At 38.4% G+C, this 17,183-nt stretch overlaps 2 protein-coding genes across 4 annotated transcripts in view; one reads left to right on the top strand and one right to left on the bottom strand.

Moving 5' to 3' along the window:
• NUP62CL (nucleoporin 62 C-terminal like) overlaps positions 1-11,902 on the bottom strand; it is a 69,341-nt gene extending 57,439 nt beyond the window's left edge. The window contains exons 1-2 of one of the 3 annotated variants that reach the window (XM_079911601.1): positions 11,659-11,902; positions 9,040-9,064 (exon numbers count right to left, since the gene is read on the bottom strand). The gene's annotated coding sequence lies outside the window, so the exon portion shown is untranslated. The remainder of the gene's footprint in view (positions 1-9,039; positions 9,065-11,658) is intronic. The other 2 variants (XM_079911600.1, XM_079911599.1) reach the window with 2 other exon arrangements.
• A 152-nt stretch (positions 11,903-12,054) lies between these two features.
• DNAAF6 (dynein axonemal assembly factor 6) overlaps positions 12,055-17,183 on the top strand; it is a 40,916-nt gene continuing 35,787 nt past the window's right edge. Inside the window, exon 1 of the mRNA XM_079911602.1 lies at positions 12,055-12,173. The gene's annotated coding sequence lies outside the window, so the exon portion shown is untranslated. The remainder of the gene's footprint in view (positions 12,174-17,183) is intronic.

Below are 17,183 nucleotides of genomic sequence, written 5' to 3' on the forward strand. Positions count from 1 at the left end.
AAAGGAGGGAAGGAAGGAAGCAAAGAAAGAAAGAAAGAAAGAAAGAAAGAAAGAAAGAAAGAACGAACGAAGGTAAAGTATAATAACGTTATTAAAATTAAAATTGATTATTAAGAAAAAAATTTTAAAAAAAAACCATGGACGGATAGAACCCTAGGACAAATGGTGGAAGCAAGACTATACAGACAAGATCTCACACAGAAGCATACACATACACACTCACAAAAAGAGGAATAGGGAAAAAAATCATAGATCTTGCTCCTAAAGTCCACTTCCTTAATTTGGGATGATTGGTTGTCTATTCAGGTATTCCACAGATGCAGGGTATATCAAGTTGATTGTGGAGCTTTAATCCGCTGCTTCTGAGGCTGCTGGGAGAGATTTCCCTTTCTCTTCTTTGTTCTCACAGCTCCCAGGGCTCAGCTTTGGATTTGGCCCTGCCACTGCGTGTAGGTCGCTGGAGGGCGTCTGGTTTTTGCTCAGACAGGACGGGGTTAAAGGAGCCGCTGATTCGGGGGCTCTGGCGCACTCAGGCCGGCGGGGAGGGAGGGGCACGGAGTGCGGGGCGGGCCTGCGGCGGCAAAGTCCGCCGTGACTTTGCACCAGCCTGAGGCCCGCCGTGCGTTCTCCCGGGGAAGTTGTCCCTGGATCCCGGGAACCTGGCAGTGGCGGGCTGCACAGGCTCCGCGGAAGAGGGGTGTGGAGAGTGACCTGTGCTCGCACACAGGCCCCTTGGTGGCGGCAGCAGCAGCCTTAGCGTTTCCCGCCCGTCTCTGGGGTCCGCGCTTTTAGCCGCGGCTCGCGCCTGTCTCTGGGGTCCGCGCTTTTAGCCGCGGCTCGCGCCCGTCTCTGGGGTTCCTTTAAGCAGCGTTCTTAAACCCCTCTCCTCACGCACCAGGAAACAAAGAGGGAAGAAAAAGTCTCTTGCCTCTTCGGCAGGTGCAGACTTTTCCCCCAAATTAAGTTTTATAACATTTTATTCCATAGGTTATTTCATCTCAATACAGAAGGAAAGATAACCAGATATTATTACAGGAATACATGTACAGAGCTCCGTATTCGCTCATCCATAGATAAAGGTTTCCTAATTCGGTCTACTTTAAGGAGAACAAAAGTTTTAAAGGTTTTGATGGGGAAGGAGTAGCTGCGGAATTTTTATTTTCAGTACAGACAACAGAACTTACACTTCTTCTGCCGGTCTGGCAGACTTTATTAAAAACATAATTTTTAGTTTTAGACACTGAATCACAAAGTCACGTGAGGCATACCTTTAATAGAGTTTCTAGAAATTTTTAAATGTATTTCATGACCCACGAAAAAAGTGCTTCAGTATTTAAATTACCCGTCCTAAGAAAGGTTATTTAACACTCAATTACAGGTTATTAGATAACTAACAGTATAGGGGAGAATTCCAGAGGGAATAGCTTTCATCAGGCTATCAGGTGTTACTGAAAGAAAGGGCTGGATCCAACTGAATTTACATAGAAAGGCATTTTTTAAAATGCTCCCTTTAAAAATTCTGAGATGCAGGAGGGAAGAATGTATATCCAAGGTCATTAAAATGATCAATAGACAAAGATCTCTCTAGAGAGAGACATTTAATAAGCAAGCAGTCTAATTTCAAGATGGTATATGTTCAAAACCCAGTGAGTACTCTTCCTATGGCTCACATAAAACGAAGGGATACCACAGATCAGAATTCAACGTGCCTTGTGTCTCAAATCAGAAATGACTTCAATTTATAGGACTACCTTGGGAATGAGTAGCATAATTCCTAATAATTGACTTCGAAATGCCACACCATCCCTTTACCCTTTCCATACTCCGAATTGAAAGTTTGTCTTTGAAAGATGATTACCTTTGTAGCCACTAAAAGAATCAAATGGTACTCTTCTTACCCTAAGGAAATCCAGTTCCTACTGGGATAGGAGTTGATGCAACTGGTGCTCCAAAGCTGAATCCTGTATTCTGCCTAGCTGGAGTTGTGTTACAGAGTGAGAACAGGCCAGTAGAAGATGAACTTCTAACTGGTTGGTATGGAGTCCCTAAGTTAAACCTCCTATACTAGGTGTAGAGAAAGTAAACTCTGTAGCTAAGTGGTTGTCTCTGCAGAGCCAGAAGTGAACCAACCGGTAGGGGCACCAGTTCCTCCAAAAATAAACCAGCTCCTGACTACAAACCCTAAATGGGGGTAAGAGAGGAATGGAAGAAGAAAATTTTTAGAGATCTCAATGAGACTTCCAGGTCAAGACGGCAGATGGGAGCCACACTGGAATCACTCTCTTATACTCCAAACTCCAAGAAATACCAGTTCAAAAGCATTTACTAAAAACACTTTTTAAAAAATACAGAGTTTTTTAAGAAAAAAGACAGTGTCTTCCCTGGAAGTCCAGTGGTTAAGACTCTCCACTTCCAGTGCAGGGGGCACGGGTTCCATCCCTGGTCGGGGAATTAAGATCCCACATGCCCCGCGGCATGGCCAGAAAAAAAAAAAAAAAAAAAAGAAAGAAGACAATTTTTCAGGTGCCAAACAGGAAATTCATATCTATGAGCAGAAGCTGAAGATGCTTAGCCCAAGGGGGTGACTTGAATGAGATGTGTGCCCTAAAAGTTGGAAATATGCTAGATTGTGGGTAAATTTGAGGCCACAGGGTAAGGTCATAGGCTCCTCAATCAGCAGAAACCTAGTGGAGCTTATATCTGGGAAATCTCTATAGGAGAATGAAAAAGGCAATGGAGACATGCAGGAACCCCAAGCTGGTACAGAAGATATACACAGACAGCTCAAATTCAATTTACCTTTGTGGTGTGGAAGCTTCAAACTAAGATGGTAACATAAAAACACTAATTAGGAGCTGATGAAACTTTCAGGGCCCAGGCAGGTTGTCCATGACATCACTTATCAGAGATATCTCCACTTCCTAGGTCATCCATGATCCAAAACACCCCGAGAAAATTAACTCAAAGACAAGAACTACAAAACGTCTAAGTAAGTAGTCTATAGACCTGAAAATTGAGGAAATTCTCATCTAAGGAATTAGAGGTGATAGAGCAATATGAATGGCACATTAAAATGTTTTATATGTTCAAAGAGCTCAAGAGGGAAATAGCATCCATAAAAGCAAACAAGTGAATGTGAAAAAGAACCACGGAGAAATCCAAGAAACGGATACAGTATTAGAAATAAAAAGGCTCAAGGGATAGATTTAAATAGTAGACTAGACACAGTTGAAGAGGGAAAAAAATCATTGAACAGGAAGAGAGAACAGAAGAAAAGAATCTGCCAGAGCACAGGGCAGATAAAGTGATGGGAAAGAAGAGAGAAATTAAGAGATAAGGAGAAAATAAAAGAGAAGTTTCAGTGTATATCCAGAAGGAATGTCAGAAGGAAAAAAATAGAATGGCAGAGACATTATTCAGAGTTAATAAATGAGTTTGCTAGAACTGAAGAAAAATGAGTCCTCATGCTTAAAGCCATCAAGTGCAATCAGGCAACTCCTCCCACCACCATACACACACACACACACCCTTTATATTGAAACCCTAAAATATTAAGAATAGAGAAAAAAATCTGAAAGTTATCAGAGAGAAAAAATCATTTACCTAATAAGGAGTAACAACCAGGTTGACAGCAGGCTCTTCATTAGCAACAGTAAATGTTAGAAGAAGATGGAATAATATCTCTAAATATCCCTTGAAGTGTTAAGGGAAAATCACTGTGTACTTATCATTCTATCCCAGTCAAGATTTCTAAAACGGGATGCGACTAACAATCAGGTTTTACACAATAGCTCTGAAAGGCAATTCTAAGAAATCAGTATCAAAAATATTTCATCAAAGTTATGAGCCCCATTACTTTATACACCAGTAAAAAGGAAAACAAAAACAAAAAGAAAAAAACCAACACCAATCTGTTACAGTTCCTTATCATCACTTATTTTTTTTTTACTTTTTGAAAGAGCTCCTTTCAATGTAGACACAGATTTTAATCAAACATGCATATATTAAGAAAAAATACTCAGAGTCCAATTTTCCACTCAAATTTCTTAAAGTCTTCTGTGCCACCAGGAGCACTGTTGCTGCAGCAATTCTTAAAAGAACTCATAAGAGAACTAAAAGCCATTTTTGCTATGCTTTCAAGCCAGCTTTGCAAATATGTAGACCAGCCTCCTTTTGTCTCCCACTTCAGCATAATCAATAACTAAGCCTGATTAACCATCTTTTGCGTTCGCTCCCCACAACCATTGGTTTCTAGGAGTTACAGGTGATCCCCTGTTATCTCTGGGATTTTCACCCAAGACACCCATTAGGCAGGTTTTGATCCTAGACATTTTGATATTAAATGTGCATATGGAAACAACTATGACATCACAACTGCCACCTAGCCAAAAGGGATTGTAAGATACCATCAACTGTTAAGACTCATTTCAATTGCAGAGATGTTAAAATATGGAAAACTATACCTCTTAAAATTGGTAAAATACAGTATCTTGAGTAGTGTTTGTGTCATGGTTATAAGTGAACACCTCCCCAAGACTAACTCTGAAGGACAATATTTATCTAAATGTGTTAATATGACATGCTTATTTTTAAGTCATACACATCTTAGAACTTTTAAAATGTGAGCTCCAAAGGGTGATTTCAGTGGTATAATAACTCAGTCCTGGAAGGCACAGAAAGAAAGGTATTCTGGGCAGAATAAGAGCCCTTGCTGTATTTAGTCTTATATTCCCAAGGGTACCACACTCCTGAGGTTATAAGCATTATAAATTATATTATAATAATATTATATTATTATGTTATATAATTATATATTCCATATTTATGATATATAAGTATATGATAATATCACAGATGTTGACAGAAGAAATACTGTTTCCAAACCATGGTTCTTATACTGTCATAGACATTGATACTTTCAGAATTAGGTAGTGTCATCAATGTCATATTGCAGGCCAAAGGAAAAACTTCTGGTAGCCATCAAAAGGTGGAACTTTTTCTTGTGCCCTCGCATTTGTGGACTTTCCATTCTTTTGAAAGTAATTTAAGAATTACCCTGTTATTAGAATTTCTCTGCTAAATGTAGCATGAACATTTAAATATTTTCTTCCTTAGAAAATTGAGAAATAAAACAAATGAAAATCACCTTGGGACTAAAAATGAATCTGTCATTAAGAATTTGGAATTAAAAATTCCCTTCCGTCTCATTTAGATCGTATATCTGTCACATCCTTGTACTTTAAAAAATCTTTTTAATCTATTCTGCTTAACCGGTTTCTAACAAGGGTGTTTTAAATGTCTCTCATGGGCTCCCTGGTGGCACAGTGGTTAAGAATCCGTCTGCCAACGTGGGAGACACGGGTTCGAGCCCTGGTCCGGGAAGATCCCAGATGCCGCGGAGCAACTAAGCCCGTGCACCACAGCTACTGAACCTGCGCTCTAGAGCCCATGAGCCACAACTACTGAGCCCACATGACACAACTACTGAAGCCCGCACACCTAGAGCCCGTGCTCCGCAACAAGAGAAGCCACTGCAAGGAGAAGCCCACGCACTGCAACGAAGAGTAGCCCCCGCTTGCTGCAACTAGAAGAAAGCCTACGCGCAGCAACGAAGACCCAACGCACCAAAAAATAAATAAATAAACCTCGTTTCCAAAAAAAAAAAAAGGTCTCTCATTATTAGAGATTATCAATTTCTGCTTATAATTCCATTGCTTTTTTGCTTTATATATTTCAAGACTATGCTGTTAGGGGCATAGATTCATGGTTGATACTCTCTTGGCAGATCTCCTTTCTTTCATCAGTGTGAAATATCTGTTTATTACTAAATTGCCTTAGATCACATTTTGTCTGACATTAATGTTGCTTCACCATTTTTCTTTTGGTTGCTATATGCCTAGTGTATCTTTTTCCTTCCCTTTGTTTTCAACCTTTCTGAGTCATTTTTAGCATGGCTTTTATGAATAGCAAGCAAAGCTGAAAATTTTAAAATAGAGTCTAAGAATCTCTTAATGAGTGAGTTTAATTTATTTACATTTATTATGACTACTGACACAACTGGATTCATATTTCTCCTTATTTTGTCTTTTTTATTTGCCATGTTGTATTATCTTTTATCTTTTTCTACGTAATTGGACTGATGGAATTTTCTGTATTCCATCATTTTTCCCATACTTGGAAGTTACATATGCTAATTATATTTATTTGTATGAGTTTCTCTTGAATTCTTTAACACATTTAAATTTATGTTCTTCTAAGAAAGCCTGAAGTTAATCAGTATTCCATATCCTTTTTAAGAAATAAGACCTTAGGAGCTTCCCTGGTGGCGCAGTGGTTGAGAGTCTGCCTGCCGATCAGGGGACACGGGTTCGTGCCCCAGTCTGGGAGGATCCCACATGTTGCGGAGCGGCTGGGCCCGTGGGCCATGGCCACTGAGCCTGCATGTCTGTAGCCTAAAAAAAAAAAAAAAAAGAAAAAAAAAAAAAAAAGAAATAAGACCTTAGCACACTTTAGCTTCTCTCTGCATATCACTACTTTAATAAAAATGGAAAACAAGTCTGTACTCCCTCTATGTGGCTATGAGTAGGAATATCTGTCTCTGTCATTGTTGAGTTCCTCTAGCCAACTTCTTTCTATTCCTCTTCAGAGTGCTCTCTCCTTATCCACACTGCCTGACTAGGAGCTTAAAGTTGACAAAACTACAGCTTTATATGTTGAGCCCAGCTTACAGTTCCATCCTGGATGTCTTAATGCAAGCACACATGTTCAAAGAAAGAAGTACTAGATGGTGAAGGACTTGTGCAGAAAATTCACTAGGCCTAAAGAAATCATCGGAGCTCACTGAAAAGGCTCCTGGAACTGGGCAGATGATCCCTGCCTGGTAGTCCAGTCTAAATGAGACAATTCAATCAGTGCTGCCACCTATCGGGCTGTGCCAATCACTTAAATGAATTAGAATCTGTTTCCTCACCTCTAAAATTCTGGCAGTTTCACTGAGTAACCAAAATGTTTTCTTAAAAATAAGTTTACAAAGGGCCTTCCACATATATTATCTTGTCTAATTTAATTTAATGTAAAGTGCTATATGAAAGCTTTCTAAAATATAATGCTGGGGTTGTCCTCACTGTCAGTGAAGGATCAGTCAATCAGGGGTATTTATGGGACACTCTCTAAGCTGGCCCAGAGAGTGTACATAAATTGCATTTCAAATTACAATTCAAAAAAATTACTACACAACTATCTCATTTATCAGCATGCAAATTATCTTCTTTTTGTACTACCTATCGTCCTTTATAGGTCCTAGGAGTGTTCTGGTTAGTAGGAAACCTGACTCAGGATCAATAAATGATGGTAGGTCATTTCAGGACACACCATTTTACCACTTAAGTTCTTGAATCTCTTGAATAAAAGGGAAATGATAAAAGCACTTACCGAATCTGACATTCCTCATCTTTTAATTACCTACAACAAACCGTAAAGGTATTTTGGTCTCCATTCTATAGTTGAAGAAACTGAGGCTCTAAGATACTAAATTACTTTCCCAAGGTCAAACAAATAGTAAGTGAAGGAACTGAACACAATACTTTCACTGTAACATTAGCTTAAGCAACACATATTAGGAAGATAAGTCTGCATCTCAAAGAGCAGAAACAAAATAAGTTCAAGCCTGGGTACCTATTATAGGTCATTTCAACATAAATGTTTAGGGGCTTCTGTCTCACAAAGTATAAATGATTTTGGGGGAAATCACTCATGCCATTATTCCCCCACATTACTTTGAGAAATAACTGTCAAGAAGTGACTAGCATAGAAGTTCAGCCATGTAATGGATTAAAAAGTTTTTCTGCCTTCTTGGAGGCAAATCCTCTTTGGAGACAACGTTCTCCCTAAAATGCCTAGTTACTAGATAACCATTCATGAATTCCACGTGAATGGTGAATTCCATTCACCATTCCACGAATTCAGTTCACCTTCTCAAGAACATCATGACTAAACAACCTGGCCTGAAAATTCATGCAATGTGATTAGTTCTGGTATAAAACCATTCCAATAAATAGTAACTTCTGATGATACATATGGTTCCTTAACATATTAATTATGGAACTAAGGAGAGAGGCAGAGAAGCAAAGGAAAAGTACCAAATCACTGAAGAAACCCCTTTTCCACCAAGAAAGCGTTACAGAAATGGAACTAAAGAAGAAAGTAGAAAAATTGAAGCCTCAAAGTACAATAGGGTCCTTATTTGCACTGACAGTTATTGATGCCAACTCTGGAAGTAGAAACTGAGTTACCAATGTTTTATCCTAAATGTTTGAGTCCCCAGAGAGAAATGGATAGGGAGAGGTGAAATTAGCACAGCCATTTTCAAGGAAATAGGAAGGGATCAAACCTCTAATGGTAATCATTTTATTTTATGCCAAAATAAAATATAGAGCTATGGAAAATTGTGCATTAGTTTTCAGTTCATATTAAACATCTTAAGCAATATAACTCACTGATTATCTTTCACGTTAAGTGTTTTTCTCCCCCTTCGTACTCATACTATAACTTGTCAAGGCCATAATGTCAGAATCTTATTTTAAAGGCTAGAAAGGTTTTTTCAAATCCCAAAATTAAGACCAACTTTCCGAATATTACAAGTCTGACACTGCAGAGAAGACTGTACATTTCCATGAAACAAGTCTTATTTTAGTGAATGCCTTTAGCAGTTACAACAGTGGAAAAGAAAAGACCAGGGATGAGACCACAGGGGAGGGTGGGCAGAAGAACTCAAGAGAGGGGAAATCTTGGAGGAGCTGAGAAGGATACAAGGCAGGGGAGGGGACTCAATAGAGGACGGGAGTGGAGGGCAGAGAAACCCAAAGAGAAGGCTTGGCTAAATGGAAAGGAGGCAGAGGGACCCAAAAGGGCAGCAGTGAAAGAACAGGATTAGGAGAGGGGAGAGGAGAAAGAAGAGAGTACATCACTGGAGAGAACTAGTCTAAGAAATGAAAGAGGAATGGCATTCAAATGCAAAGTACAGCCTCAAGGCCTACTCACTTTTAGAAGAATCCTCCCTCAAAACCTTGGAGAAAAAGAGCAAAAAAAAAAAAAAAAACAACAACAACAAATGAAAAACTGGAAACTTCTGAAGCATACTAGTATTCATAAAAATCTTAAGCATGAAGTAATAGTAGCATGAAGTAATAGTAGTCATTTAAAGATTTCAAAAAATATCATTTTACAAGGAAAAATAGATCTGGCTAATATAACTTAATTCAAGTTTATTTTTTAAAATAAATCTCACTTTTCTCAGGGCTTTACTCCACAAAAAAACTAGTCATCAAGTATATTTTTCAAGGTATGCCTTTGAAAAATAAGCATAATTCTTATGTTTGTAATTTTTTTGTGTGGTAAAATATAATGTAAAATTTACCATTTTAACCATTTTTAAGTGTACAATTCAGTGGCATTAAGTACATTCACAACATTGTTTAACCATCACCACTCTCTATTCAATATTTACGAAACTTTTTCATCACCACAAACAGAAATTCTGTACCCATTGAACAATAACTTCCCATTGCCCACTCCCCCAGCCCCTCTATTTTACCTTTTGGTAACCTCTATTTCACTTTCTGTGTCTATGAATTTGCCTAATGTAGGTACCTCTTTTAGTGGTATGATTTATATGAATATTTGTATACTTGAAACAACCTAAATGTCCAACAACAATAGTGGAATGGAGATATTTTTAAGTGGCATAGTTATATGAGGGCTACTTTACAGCAATAAAAGCAACGTTTTTTTCTTTTCTTAATTTAGGTTTTATTACTCCTAAATGACTTTCTGTTTTAAGCTTTATTCCTGGATTGTGCAATAAGTCTACCGGGAGAAACCTATGAAAACTGTACATATTAAATGGCAAGATAGCATTTTTGAATATTTCTGTGTTACTGAAATAATTGTGTAAAAAATAAAAGTCACTTCACATTTTAGTATTTATATGAGTTATATATGTGTTATTTCATTTTAAAAATTTTTTTAATTAATTTTTTAATTGGGGTATAGTTGATTTACCATGTTGTATTAATCTCTGCTGTACAGCAAAGTGAATCAGACATACATATACATATATTCACTCTCTTCCAGACTCCATTCCCATACAAGTCATTACAGAGCACTGAATAGAGCTCCCTGTCTATACAGTAGGTTCTTATTAGTTATCTTTATATATAGTAGTGTGTATATGTCAATCCCAATCTCCCAGTTTATCCCCCCTAAAATAACTAACTTTATCTACATTTATCAGTATAGACAAATCTCAAAAACAATGTTGACCCCCAGAAAGTTGCAGAAGAGTAAGTACAGTATACCATTTATGAAAATGTCAAAGGACATACAAAACAATATATTACAAATCATTTATGGCCATCTATGTTTGAGTGCACTTAAAAACACAGGAAAAATATTTAACAACTTCAGAAGAACAAATATCTCTGGGATTGGGAAGGGGTACAAAGAGTAGTGTTTTAGTTTTATGTTTAGTTTTAGTGTAATGTTTTAGTTCTTTAAAAAAAACCAATATCTAATGAAAATATGGCAAAAGGTTAACAATTGTTAAATCTTTCGTGGGTACATGGATGATGGTGTATAAGTCTCTGTAATTTTCTGTCTGAAATATTTTATAATTTTAAAAAGAGGCTCTAGTTTTAGAATGTTTTAGAATGACAGAAAATAAGACAACCTGTGTGCTTTGAAAAGGGGGAATGTGCTAATACAGACCAATTATAGCTTTTATTCTCCCAGTCAACTTAATTGCTTCCTTTATAAAAAATGTAAATTACAAATGAATACATACTCATATAATCTTTGGAAAAGACATTCAAAAAGAAAGCTAATCACCATGAGTGTTATTATGGCACTTGAATCTGCTTGAATATGCTATGATTCATACATTTTTTAGAGTGTATCCTTTTGAAAATGTCCATATTTATTAGTTAAAAAAATACATTCAACCTAACTCATATTGTGGTTGATGACTGCTACTCCAGCACAGAGAAACCTAGAGGGGCAAATCCATACATCCAAGGGGGCAAAAATTCACAGCTCAGGTCCAGATTCCTGGCCTTCTTGTTAGGATTCCTCTTGAGGGCATGGAAGGGGTTATATGTATAGCTAATCAGTTTTGAATACTCCAAACATTTATTAAGCCATCTATTCTGTTTCCCTTTTATTTAAAACCAAACCACGGAATTCCTGAGAAACTAGGGTCACAACTGTACCTCTAGGCCAAGTGCAAACACTCCGATTGCCAAGCAGAGCAAACTGGCGCCGCGCCAGCGTTTCTGCACTCCAAAGCGGGAAAAGCGGGGCACCGGGTCCGGCGACGTTCCCGTGAGTGGGAGCGACGCGTAGCTCCGGCCGGTGCCTCGCTGGAGCTGCATGGCAGCCGTAGGGGTGCTCCCCCTGGGGCTCCGGATCCAGAAGGCTTGCTCACAGCAGAGGAAAAAAAAGCGCGATCCCACCCTACACACACATAGACACAAACACACACACAAACGCTGAGCCGGGACGGAACCACAACACGTGTCTCTGTCACAGCGCGGAAAGGGGGCGTGGGGAGCGCGTGTGGAGCCGCCACAAAACCTCCTCAAACCCCCCGGCCACCGAGCCTACCTTTCTGCCCACGCTGTTCGGGATCTGCTGGACAACTAGCGGTCCGATCTAGAATACACGTGCAGGAAGAAAGTAACAGTGAGGGAGCCCGCTGATTTCCTGAACAAACGAAAACCGGTGGTGGCGGTAACTCTGGTGGCTGCAAAGTAAAGGCGAAGGCAGTTAAAACTGCGGAGCGGCCAGAGGCGGACCCGGAACTCCTGCGGCCGAAAAGAGCCAGCCTGCGCAGCGGGCGCTTCTCCGCGGAGCGATGCTGAGACCCAGGCTTAAAAGGGGTCGACCTAGTTAACTGGAAAGGGCGGCCATTGACCACAACTGGCACGCGCCCGGATTGGTTACTTCTCGTGAGGTTTCAAAGGACACTCTTCTATGGTTGGCCAGGAAAGTCAAGCGGGAACCCGGAGGCGGGGGTTGGCGGCGATCTTAAACGACGTTGTTACCCAGGCAACAGAGGGACGCAGAGCTCTCCGCAGTGTATTTTTGGATCCTAGAGAGCCACCCAAAAACTGACCCAGGTGAGGAAACCCGAACCTTAGAAGGGGGAAAGAAGGGGTCCTCAGATGCCTTAGCTATCAGAGAAATTAGGGAGAACTCTAGATACTTACGGCTCTGAGAGATACCCTAAAAAAGCCACAATTGCCGATAGAACAGATCTGTTCTCTAAATCCCCCTGCCCAAGACGCTCTAGAAGCAGGATTCAGCTTTAACAAAACTCAGTCTATCAGAATGTGAGTGAGATGGGGCAGTTTTACCAGACAAGGGATGGATGCGGATGGAATGTCAGAAGGCCAAAATGAACATGCGAACCTTCCCGACGTTTTTCTCTAGACACTTACATACACTTACTGTTGTAACGCTAATTTGAGAGTGAAAACTATTATTTCCTTGTAGGTAGATCAGGGTGCTCTAAGTTGAAGTAGCCACTGTTATCTTCTGTTTTACATGTACAGGCATGATTTATCTTGGACCAGGTTGCCTTGGTTGGGATATATTTTTTAGGGGGTATAACGCTGTTCAGACTGAAAAAAATGGCCTGTATTTCGTGGACAATGCCCTGTGTGTCGGAATGTGAGCACTGTGGCCTGAGAGTTCCAACCACAGTTGGTCAGATTCGTTGAGGAGTGAGAAGCAGTCAGACCGCACTTGGGGGCCTGGAGCGTGGTGTGCAAAAGCCTACTTGTCCCTACCAAACCTGCTACTCACCAAGGGCTGATTGGGAGAGTAAGTGTTATATGTCGTTGGACTGTACCCGTCAAAAGGTAAGGGACTGTGACAAAAAATAAAATCTGAGTGAGGGGAGAGTACAGAGTTTGAGCAGAGAGGTAGGGGCCTCTTTTCCTAAGAGCTTCTTGTGACAGGGATTGAGAACAGAGACTATTTCCTGAAGAAATGAAGAAAACAGGCCTGTTGACTTAGGGAGAAAATTTCAAAGCCCTGAAGGAAAATGAGCTGTCTCAACTCCTTTTTAGATAGAGGTGGAGTATGGGAATGCGACAGAAACAAAAAAATTGTTGGCAAGTGTATTAAGTTTGGCTAAAACAAAGAATAACGGGTAGAGGAAATATTAAATCAAGAGGCTCATTTCTTGACATTTAGATTTATGAAATATTCCAGGTACTTTCAAAAATCATCTTCCATTAAATATATTTTAAATTTGTAACAAAAACTCTTGTTAAGTCCCCATAGTTACTTATGACTTGGTACATTCAATAGCAGTGAAAGTTAGAGACCTAAAAAAGGAAATTATTCTTGGTATTGTAAAAACAAGTCAAAATGAATTAGTTTTAATAGTCAGGGAATCATTGATGTGTATAGTTGTCAAAAAATGTAAGAAAAAACCAACCAGTATATTATAATTTAACTCAGACATAGGCATAGATGATGTTTACTTTTGTGTTTTCAGAAGAATTTTAATACAGGAATTGTTAAATAAGGTACTATATACATAAAGTTGCAGAAGAAATGCCAATTTTATTTAAGAGAGTAAATGAATTTTTAATACTTTGAAATCATTCAGCTATAAACAGTCAGTACTCTACATAGGGATATGTGTTTACCTATTAACCAAGTTCCCAAATGACACTATTTGGTGATTCTTTATTACCCTGATTTTATTTGCTATATAAATTTGAATTAATAAAATGTCATTTCTTTTTGAATAGTGTGTAATTCAGAATTTTCACTAATTTAACCTAGACTTCTCTCCAATTAGTTCAGGTCGAAGAGCCATTCCTGCTGAGACCCCAGCCCTCTTAACTAGAGTCCGACTTAATCTCGGGTTATTGATATTATTGTTATGGTGCCGTGAGTCTGGAGTCATCCTGGTTGAGCTTGTTTAGTCCCTAAATGGCTCCAATGTTTTGGTAAAGAGCTGGTTCTGAAGCATCTGTCTCTTTAGCTCATTGTGGCTAGTACCGAAAGAGATACCCCAATCACCTATGAAGGCCCTAAGGATTCAAGTTGATGTGGGAAAAATTAAAAGCACTGTCTAGAAAACTCTGCCACTGGAATTGGCCTAGCAAAAGAGAGTGAGAGAAAAAAGAAGGGTCTAGAAAATTTACTTTCTAAATAACCAAATCTCAAATAAAAGATTTAGCAATATATTTTTAAAATGAAGTTCCTGCTCAAATTTGCCTTAAATTTATTCTTGGCCTATTTAAGTGGCAATGACAGATTCAAACAGGCAGTGTGGCTCCAGAATTTTTTTTTTTTAATCACTACACTATACTATCTGGGTAGTTTAAGCAAAAGGAAGAATACATTCCAAAGTACAAAGGCAGGAGATTATAGGGTATGTTTAATTAGCAGTTCAGTTTTTAACAGAATGCAGATTACAGGTAGGAGAATAATAGGAGGGAAGGGCAGAAAATTAGGTTGGGGTTAAATCCTGAAGGACCTTGACTGTCAGGCTCAAGATGAACTTTATATCAAATTTACAAATAAAAGATAGTCCTACAAATAAATAACACTGCATAGTTCATAAAAAGGCATCTTGCTTTAATTTTTCCGATGTTATGTATTTGTCAAATGAACTTTAATATGTTTTTAATAGTTTAACAAATTATTCTTAATTTGTTAGACTTCTAAAAAAGCTAGTAGAACCTTCATTTCCATTGAAATTAGAATATAGTTTTCTAAAAATTCAGATCATTGTTTTTCTCTTTTGATACTTTGAGTTCTTTGATTAGTTACTTATAAAGTATTGCTGATTCTTTTGTTTGTCAAAATACAATATCAACAAACTTGTCGTGATTTATTATTTTGTGTTTATAGATGATTATTATGGTTGATATGGCAAAAATTATTTTTGCTGGAGTGCCAATTTTATTATGATATTTCTACTCCAATTTAGCTAAGTATGAACCTATGCCATTGTATGCCAGCATAATTTGGAATTTAAAAAGTCTGATTCCTAATATACTTCAGATATAAAGAGCATACTATAAATTATTGTGAATGATTTGTTTTACATCCCAAGGAGTGGTATTCCCTTCAAAGCAGTCACTTTGGGAGGCTATCCACTTATTCTAATGCTGTTGTTATTGCTCAAATTTCTTTTGAAGCTACTCTTTTAGAATCGCCTTGAGGCTTGCAGCACATTCTTTTGAATATCCTCAAAGTATTAAATCTTCATATTTTGAAAGTAGATGTGATATCTAGATATATCTAGAAATCACTTGGAGACAAATCTGATGTGTAATCACACTGAGTGATACCATAGTGATACCTGTTTTCTTGGTGATACATACGAAGGCAGTTCCAAAATATTTTGAGCATTGATAGCGTAATTTACATCAATGTATAACCTTTCAAGGTGACTATTTTGAAATCAACATTCGTATGAATTTAGTCATGCTTCGTTCAGTGTTCACCAACTGCTGACTACCTGCCAGCTCCGGTTACTGAAGACGCTCAGCCTCTAGGTGTAGCTTCCCACTGCCCACACTGCCCTGCCTCTTACCAAATGAGAACCAGGCGAGAGCTACTTCCCAACTGATGGGGATTTAGAATTAATCTGCTTTTCCTAAATACAGTATCCAGTGTACTTACTGAACCACAGCCTTCCTTCATAACCTCCACTGGGACATTAGAAAGCCTCTGACGGAGTGCCTGTTTCCTTTTCTCTTTTATAGCTGTGATGTTGAGCCCAGCCTTATTCTGAACCTTCCTCTAGCTGCCGACTCCCCCATAATACTCAAGAACCCCTGCCTCCTATACCCCCACCTATGGACCAGGATCCTACTTTACCTAAATAGGCCTCCCTGTAACCATGGCTATTCAACCTTTCTGCCGAAACACTGCTCACGTCCTGAAACTCTCGCTGCCATGTCACTGCCAAGCCCATGAGCATGCGTGAATAGCAGCTCTGATTGCTAACTCAGATGCTATATTTGGCACTTCTGAATACCCTTCTTCTGGGTTAGTTCTACTGGTTCCAGTTTCTTCCCTTCTCACCAGCCCACCATTAAGCTCTAGCAAGCCTCATCATCGTGTACCTGTGGGTGCTGTCACTACGTGCCAAATAATAATGATATTTTTATAAAGCTTTTCATATTTCAGCAAACTCTTTTACCTATGGTGCATAATACGGCCATCACAACAATATTGTAAGGTAGGCAATGCTGGAATAGTAAAACAATTTTGGCTATATTTGTTTTTTAAAAGTCTCATTGTACAATTTCAATTCAAAATACCATTTATATCATTGCATCTGATATCTGGATCCATTTTTCCCTTTCACTGTCAAAGGTAAAAAATGTTTCAATAAACTTTTTGCTTTTAATGTTAAGTAAATATTTAATGAACACATAATCATCTAGGACTTTAAAAATATAAACAGAAGCCTCTTTGTTTAATTTAATGTGTCAATTATTCATTTCCATAGCAGACTACCAGACCATACTGTGAGAGAAGATTGTTTTAATCGGCTCTTATTTCACCTTTTCCAATTTAATGAGTTTTCAATGTAATGAGTTTTATCATTAAGTTATTCGACATCATTATTAGTTTAAATGATGTAGCCCAGAGTCACAGAGCTAGGAAGTAAACGATAGATACAAATCTAAGCAACATCACTCCAGAGCCCTTACTCTTAACCACTGTGATATACTTGCCTCTGTGCTAGATCTATAGGGCAATTTAACATTTGTTTCATACCCTTGACATCTCCGATAAGCATTCAGATCAGTTTTCCTTTTAAAAAGGAAAGTCAAGATAATGGTAAAATATAATAGTAAAACAAAAGGTTTGTAAAACGCCATTTACATGCAGATTGATTTTGACAGGTGATTGTACCAGCACACTTTTGAGAATTCCTTTGTATTACTGTTCTAGGCACAACACAAAAATTTTAGTGGATCATTTCATAAAAGCACTAAAGAAAAGCTTCCTGTGAATTAATTTTCTAAAATAATATTCAAAAAATATCAGCAGAAGTGTAGAAAAGATTCCTATTATATTTATGCCCAAATCACTAACAATAGGCCTAATTCTACAGTCTTTATTCAGGTTATTCATTAAAGTGT

Source organism: Stenella coeruleoalba, assembly GCF_951394435.1.
Source record: "Stenella coeruleoalba genome assembly, chromosome: X".
NCBI classification, from domain to species: domain Eukaryota; kingdom Metazoa; phylum Chordata; class Mammalia; order Artiodactyla; family Delphinidae; genus Stenella; species Stenella coeruleoalba.